Consider the following 8,365-nt stretch of genomic DNA (forward strand, 5'->3'; position numbering starts at 1 on the left):
ATGGCTGATAGCCAAATTACCGGCTATGTAAACCAGGGATGATTGTGTCCATGTATCCAATGGTACCCAGTAGCATCAAGTTTGGTGCTGGGCTTGTACAATGATATTGAATGCAATCTGGCAACATTCATTCTCCTAGAAGCCTCCACAGACGGATACATCCTTGATGATCTGTACATAGAATTTCGACTCATCTGAAAAAATGACATAGTGTCAATCCTGTATTCATTGTTGTCTTTGGGCACACTTTTCTGTGGGACCATGTCAAGAGAAATATATTTGGTCTCCAAGCTGACAGCCTGTGGTGTTCCAATTGTCTTGCTGCTAACAAGAATTTTCTGACTCTTGTAAATGATGCAGCTGTAAGGTTCTGCGTAGTCAAGCAAATAACATATATGTCTTCTTGGACACTATTCACTCTGGCAGTTGAGATCCTGGATGACTATGGCCCCATGGATCTATCAGCTGCATACTTGAATAACAGTCATGGGATCCCATTGTGGAACTATACATCAGTCTTGATAAGCCATGATGCTCCTGCTGTTGAATTCTGATGCGTGCTAGTAGATAGTGTATCTGCAAAGTCATTCCACAGAGGTGAGCTCTGCATGTCTTGCCTTGCTGGGCGTAAGGTTGGCAGTACATTAATGTCACTATATAAACTAGGGGCCAGGGTTCACTGCTAGTGGCTACAGTTATATTGGGAGTGAAAATTATTACAATTAAAGCAATGAAATTAATTATTTTAATGCCAAATACTCTGTCTCACCAATATCACAGTAGGTGCTGAAAATGTTTTCCTCTTTCTTAAGGCGTAGTTCAGCACATTACTACATTTATTTGTGAACACCTTTACCAGTGTTTAACATGCACTTGAATACAGCAGATAATCAGTTATTGCTTTCTGTAGTTCATCTATTTATTGTCTATGGTTGGTTATGATGCACAGATCTGGTGAGCATGGGGGCCAGAGTTCCTTCATAATTACTCTGTCTCCAAAGATTCAATCTAAAAGTCATAGGGACTGGTGTGCCATAAGAACAGTAGTGTTGTCTTGTTGTAAAAATGAATGATCTTTCTCATTTTTATTCAACAGCATAATAAATGGATAAATTATCTGGGAACACTTTAACATTAGAAGTGACAGTAGTGCTGAAAGAAATTGGCCTTATAATTCGCACTCTCAATCTGTATATTGAGCAAGTAGTGAAGGTACCAAAGGAAAAATTTGGAGTAGGTATTAAAATCCATGGAGAAGAAATAAAAACTTTGAGGTTCGCCGATGACATTGTATTTCTGTCAGAGACAGCAAAGGACTTGGAAGAGCAGTTGAACTTAGTGTCTTGAAAGGAGGATATAAGATGAACATCAACGAAAGCAAAACGAGGATAATGGAATGTAGTCGAATTAAGTCGGGTGATGCTGAGGGAATTAGATTAGGAAATGAGACACTTAAAAAAGTAGTAAAGGGGTTTTGCTATTTGGGGAGCAAAATAACTGATGATGGTCGAAATAGAGAAGATATAAAATGTAGACTGGCAATGGCAAGGAAAGTATTTCTGAAGAAGAGAAATTTGTTAACATCGAGTATAGATTTAAGTGTCAGGAAGTTGTTTCTGAAAGTATTTGTATGGAGCGTAGCCACGTATGGAAGTGAAACATGGACGATAAATAGCTTAGACAAGAAGAGAATAGAAGCTTTCGAAATGTGGTGCTACAGAAGAATTCTGAAGACTAGATGGGTAGATCATATAACTAATGAGGAGGTATTGAATAGGATTGGGGAGAAGAGAAGTTTGTGGTACAACTTGACTAGAAGAAGGGATAGGTTGGTAGGACATGTTCTGAGGCATCAAGGGATCACCAATTTAGTATTGGAGGGAAGTGTGGAGGGTAAAAATCGTAGAGGGAGACCACGAGATGAATACACTAAACAGATTCAGAAGGATGTAGGTTGCAGTAGGTACTGGGAGATAAAGGAGCTTGCACAGGATAGAGTACCATGGAGAGCTGCATCAAACCAGTCTCAGGACTGAAGACCACAACTACAACAACAACAATTCGCACTCATGTTATGGCAACCCACATTCTGATTTTCTCTGCATGCAATGATGTTTCCCTTAAGGCATTTTGATTTTCTGGTGACCAAATCCATGAATTTTGGACATTGATGTAACCAGACAGGTGAAACCAAGCCTCAAGTGTAAAAGGCTCAATCTAAAACAGCAACTCCATGTAGGTTAACAAATCGCTGAAACCTTTCAAAATACCTGTATGCCATTCATTCTCCATTGTCCATATAATGTAATTATTGTACAGCAGTAATTTTATATGGATACATCCCTAGTTGTATGGTATGGTCTTATGTGCTGTCATAGAAGAGACTTAGCCTCTTGCGATAATCTCCTCACTGATTTTGTTGGACCCTGTGATGTCCAAAATGCCAAGATTCCCCTCTATTAAAATTGTGGGTCCACCAGTTCGTGGTGCTTCATGAACTGAACCTGTTGTCTGAAATCTGTGAATTAAACCATGTACAGTGTCACGATGTGGACACCTCAAAGCAGGAAAACGCAAATGTAAATTGTCGTCTCAAATGCTCTTTAAAGTTTCCTTCTGGACAGAAAACTTCGCCCATTAAAAATGCTCTCTCTGCAATAGTAAGCATTCTCGCTAAACTAAGCTTGCAGAAGAACTAGACAAAAGCTGCAATGCACACTCATCACTACTACGCCCACCCTACCACTGCAGGTCCATGGAACATGTGCAGTTGAGAGTTGAGTGTGTTGCCACCTTTATGTGGCCCACAAGGTGAGACATTCGAGGGTCTTGCCACTGTGGAGAGACGTTGCAGACACACGATATTTCTTCTCTTTTACATGACATATAACACGATTTTCTCGCAAACAAATAACATTTATACACAATTTCTGAATGAGAAATTCACTACATAATCATTCCTTATATATAGATATAATAGAAGGAAACATTCCATGAAGGAAAAATATACCTAAAAACAAAGATGATGTGACTTACCAAATGAAAGTGCTGGCAGGTCGACAGACACACAAACATACACACAAAATTCAAGCTTTCGCAACAAACTGTTGCCTCATGGACAGAAGTCTTATATATAGATATGTTTGTAAATCACATTACTCGTACTTATTTGTGTAGTTGCACAGAAACATTAATCCTGAGCGTATCTAAGAAGGCCAGTTTGGCTTTTTTTGCATGCCACTGCAATGGAACTGATGGTCAGTTGTGTAGTTTTGTAATGAACATAAGAGTTCTGTAATTGCTGAACAGTGCAACATATTTCCAATTAGTAATTTCAAACACAGTAAAACTCAATATTCTTGGGTCCAGAATGAATTGTCCTTTTGTGGTTTTAAACTTGTCAGTGTAAAACACACAAGTCAGATTTCTGAATTATGAGTATTAACTGAGACAGGAAGGTAAATCTATCATCATCTTTCATTCTCATGGAAATGCATACAATGCAGAAACAAGCCATTGTTGGTAACTGTGGTACAGACACATCTCAACTATAGGACACACAGATACTGAAAACATACTGCCAAATAATAATTGTTTTGTATCTTATCAGCTTATCCCTTTTTTTTTAGTCAAGTTGTGTCCTGAGGTTCTATTCTCTCCAATTTGATTCAGTGCCCCTTCATTAGACAAGACAAACTTGTGATGAAGCAAACTGGGATCTTCTTACTTCCTCTTTTGTTTTGCCATCTGCCTCCTGAAATTCATTTTATTTTCATTTTCCCTAATTACCATTGATGTACGTAAGTATAATCTGCATTTTCTTAAAAGAGAAAGGTTGGCCATCAGTCTTAAGGACTTAAAGACCAGGTCTAATTTTGTGCATGTCATCAATTTCCTGATTTATTTTGACTATTCCTAGTTAATATCTTTTGTTATAGGGTGAAATCAGTAATTGTTTAGTGACTTAGATTTTATTGTTGACTAATAAACAAATGTAAATTATCTACTAATTATTTTGGAGAAGAAGTACTAGGATTCTTGAAGTATTTATTTGTCTCTATTTGAAAACATATTAGCAAAGCCAGCCATTAATTATTTCCAAAATAATTACCAGGTTTGTCAAAAGTCCTGTTTGTATAACTGTATCTGTTAATTTCATCATTTAAACAAATAATTTGGCCTAACCCTTGTAGTAGAAGAAACTGTTAAAAAGAAGGAATTTTTCTATATATTCAGTTAATTGAATGAACTATGTTTTAATGGTAATTTCTATAAATTAAACATTGAACAGTGTATAGTTTCAGTACCTGTTATAATGTGGATGTATAAAGGTCCGATTTTTTATCCCGACAGTCAGTCCCCGGCCGATTTTCAGACAAGAAACTGTATTGGTTAGGTCAACAGCAATGCATGAATTTAACCGTGAAATAAGTCTAACACAAATAGGCCATGTGTCAAAATAATGACAATGTGTTCAGTAGTGCCACACGTACCCTATTATTCTGCAAGAACTGTGGGGTTAGGTTTTTACTGCTCGTAGATGTTCAATGGTAAACTACTGTAGCAGTATGCTGATGTTTGCCTGCAAACTATTAATGAGGCTTATCAAAAGTTAACCAATAGTGAACTGGCCATATTAACTTTGTAATATTGGGGGGTTGTGAACTGTGAAAGTAAATATCTGTGTAACACAACTGTGCAACTGTCGGCTATGTCATTTACAATAGTCAGTCTTGAACTACCACCCCCATTCCCCATTTTTCAGCCAGTATAAAAATGCAGTCTTGAACTACCACCCCCATTCCCCATTTTTCAGCCAGTATAAAAATGCAGTACGTTGATACCGAGGACTATCAACAAAGAAATAAAGCAGGTGAATGTCACAAACTGAGTAATATTCAACATTTTTCTGTTTCAAAAACTTCTACATTCTTCTTGTCTGTTCTGTTTATCATCCATGTTCAACTTGAATGTAAAGCTACACTCCATACAAATATTTTCAGAGAATATTACGTAACACTTACAACTTATATTTGATACTAGCTTCACTTGGTATTTTTTCCATTTGTTTCCTGAAAAGTGCACCTACCATATCAGTTGCATACCATCTAACTTATTCAGAGTATACTATTATAAACTACAATTGGTGTTTTGATTTGGGCTATACAGTATACAGTTGTCTGTATGAGAAATTCTGTTCTTTTAAATTTACTCTGCAACAATGGAATATTTGTCCTTTTGTTTTATTGTTATTTGTACACTAATCTTACCAAAAAGTTGAGCTTTTCAAAGTTGAATGTGAAGTAAGTTGAATGTGAAGTTAATTGATATGAGTGAAATTTGTGGTACGAGTATGAACTTGCCGCCTTTTTATTTTCCAGTTAGTATTTCCACTTAAGAACTTTTTTCGTTGGGTGTATCAGGAACCATGAGCAAATTTTGCATCCTTTTGGAAAGAAACTTCCTGGCACATTGAAATTGTGTGCCGGACTGGTCGCAGTTTGCGCTCCCCCCCCCCCCCCCCCCCCCCCCCCCCTTCACACACACGACACACACACACACACACCTTATGCACACAAGACTTGTCTCCAGCTGCTCTAGTCAATAGCAATAACACAAAAAATATCGTTAGGACAATTTTGAATAAAAAGCAGACTCATGCAGAACTGCCTTGTGTGATCTAAAAATACTGACTTTTCCCCTCCATTTACAAGGTCTGTTCAAAAAATTCTGGAACATTCATAATTTCACACCAATGGAGTATTGCAGCGAAATGCGGTTCACATCCCTGCACACGCCTGTGTTTAATGTGTAACTGCTAGAAGTTTAATTGTCGTATGTCTGTTAGTTACTGTTCAGTGCTGTATTGAATAGAACATTGTGTCACACAGTTTGCGAATTTCGAGATAGCAGTGGTAGAGGAAAATGTGTCTACAGTAAATTTTGTGGAAACTCATGGAAACCTTTACAGAGAGATGCCAGACAATGAAGTAAGCCTATGGTAATGACTGCTTCAGCCATACTCAGTGTTACGAATGGCTTACACAGTTTAAAAATGACCAGATGGGAGCTAAAGATAACCCTCGTTCAGGATGCCCTTGGACATCTGCCAACAAAATTGTGTGTGCCAGTCAAATACTGACTGTCTGAGAGATTGCAGAAGAATTTAACATCTCTGTTGGATCATGTCATGAAATTCTGTCACAGCATCTTGGAATGCATCGAGTTGATGCCAAGTTGGTCCCACAGCTCATTAGTCACGACCAGAAAGACATTCGCCTCACAGTCTGTGAAGAGCTTTTGGATTGTGCACATGAGAACAAGATGTTCCTTATGACAATCATAACTGGTGATGAGATGTGGGCCTACGGTTATGATGTTGACTAGGTTCGATCTTCACAATGAGTTGGGAAAAGTTCTCCAAGACCAAAAAAGAGCTCATCAGGTCAGGTCAAATGTCAAATCTACAGTGATAGTTTTCTTTGACTTCGAAGGATTAGTTAATACGAAATTTGTGCCACAGGGGTAAACTGTTAATAGATGGTACTATCGAGATGTGTTTGCGACACCTGCGAGAAAATGTGAGAAGGAAACGTCCTATAATGTGGTGAGACAATTCATGGCTCTTGCATCATAACAACACACCTGCACATTCATCCCTGTTGTAACTCTCATTAATTTCATTTTCTGTAGCTACTTGAATTTCTTCTATCTAATATGATGACATCTGTTTTGAGCTGCTCATCTAATGCACTGAAACCTATATTGCACAAGACAAATGGTGTGACTATAATAGCTGCCACACAATTTAGTGTCACTCTGAGTACTAAATGTAAACAACTTGGCATTTTGCGCATTAGCAATCAATGAAAGAGGTGAAGGAAGCGGCAAATTGGAAAATAAAAATTCAGAGAACTGACATGGATCGAACCTGAGAGATCCTCTGTACTATGCTTCAGGATGCAACAACTGAGCCACTGCGACAATTTTCTTCATTTGTTCATAAATATCACTTTAATTGATTTAATTATGTTTACGAATATTATGTTTGTCAACATATGTGCATTTGTTACAGCAGCATAAGTACATATTCAGTACTTAAAAATGTAATACAAACTGTGTAGTTACTGTGTTATTTCTGTAGGAGGTTTTCAGTTGTTATTGGTAGCGGAAACAAAAAATGTGTTTTGTAATGTCAGTAGGGCATGAATTCACGATTGCAGTTGAACTTGACTTGAGCCATAAATTTTGGCAGTGAAAGATGATCTTAACTTTCGATGATTTAGTCTGAGATTAACATTTATGCAAGACAGATTTCAGAGTTCAGCTTGATTCAAGATCATTTTCTGTGCTAATCTACAATCAACTGCTTCAAACAGCTAGCCTTTCGTGTACAGCTTTGTTTATCACACCTTCAACAATGGGAATCAACAATATAAGGAAAAGACAGATTGCTACTCATCGTAAATATGACACATTGATTTGCAGACAGGCACAGTGAAAAAACACACATTGTCTTTCGGCCAAAACCTTCTTTGGAAGAGGAAACACACAGATAGGACAGATACATTCATCCAAAGACTGTAATTTATTTATTAGCTCTTGTGTCAATTAATAGTTAAAGGTATGCCATTTACTAATGTGTAAGTCATTGTCCATTGCATGGATTACTTTTTGAATATGACTCCTGTCAAATGACGCCCCCTCTGCACAACGGCGACAGTTATAGCCACACCGCTGTCATCCTCAAAGAAGCAAGGGCCAATAATCGCAAAGGAAGCAACTCCACGCCACACTGTGACACGAGAACTGTGCAAGCTTGATGTGCATTTCATGCGGGTTTACATCACTCCATAACACATATTCTGTTTATTCACTGAACCACATAACTCGAAATGAGCTTCGACATCAGGCTGGTGTACAACATTTGTGGTTAAGCAGAATGTTTCACGTGAAACCCAATCGCGAGGCTTAATTTCCAGATCAATCTGCAGCTTATATGGGTGAAAATGGAGATCTTCGTGCAATATTCTCCTGAAGGACAGCTCAGACATATGCACAGTTTGTGTATGACAACGAGCAGATCATTTTGGGCTACGCAATAGTGGAGCACGAACATTTTACATGACTTTTGGTGTCTGCACAGTTCTTTCACTTCTTCCCCGTTTGCCATTGCAAACAGAACCTGTTGTAAGAAAGGCATGTACCCACCTCACAATGGTCCATCCATCTGGAACTTTCCCATGACGTCCCAGGTTGAAATGTTGCCAAAATAGACACTGGGTAGCAATAACAGAGTCTGTATTCTTTAATTAACTTTCAACAGCAAAGGCACGATGCTGTGCACTTGACCGCTCCATATCAC

The sequence above is a fragment of the Schistocerca cancellata genome, chromosome 3 (assembly GCF_023864275.1).
Source record: "Schistocerca cancellata isolate TAMUIC-IGC-003103 chromosome 3, iqSchCanc2.1, whole genome shotgun sequence".
In the NCBI taxonomy this organism is placed as follows: Eukaryota; Metazoa; Arthropoda; class Insecta; order Orthoptera; family Acrididae; genus Schistocerca; species Schistocerca cancellata.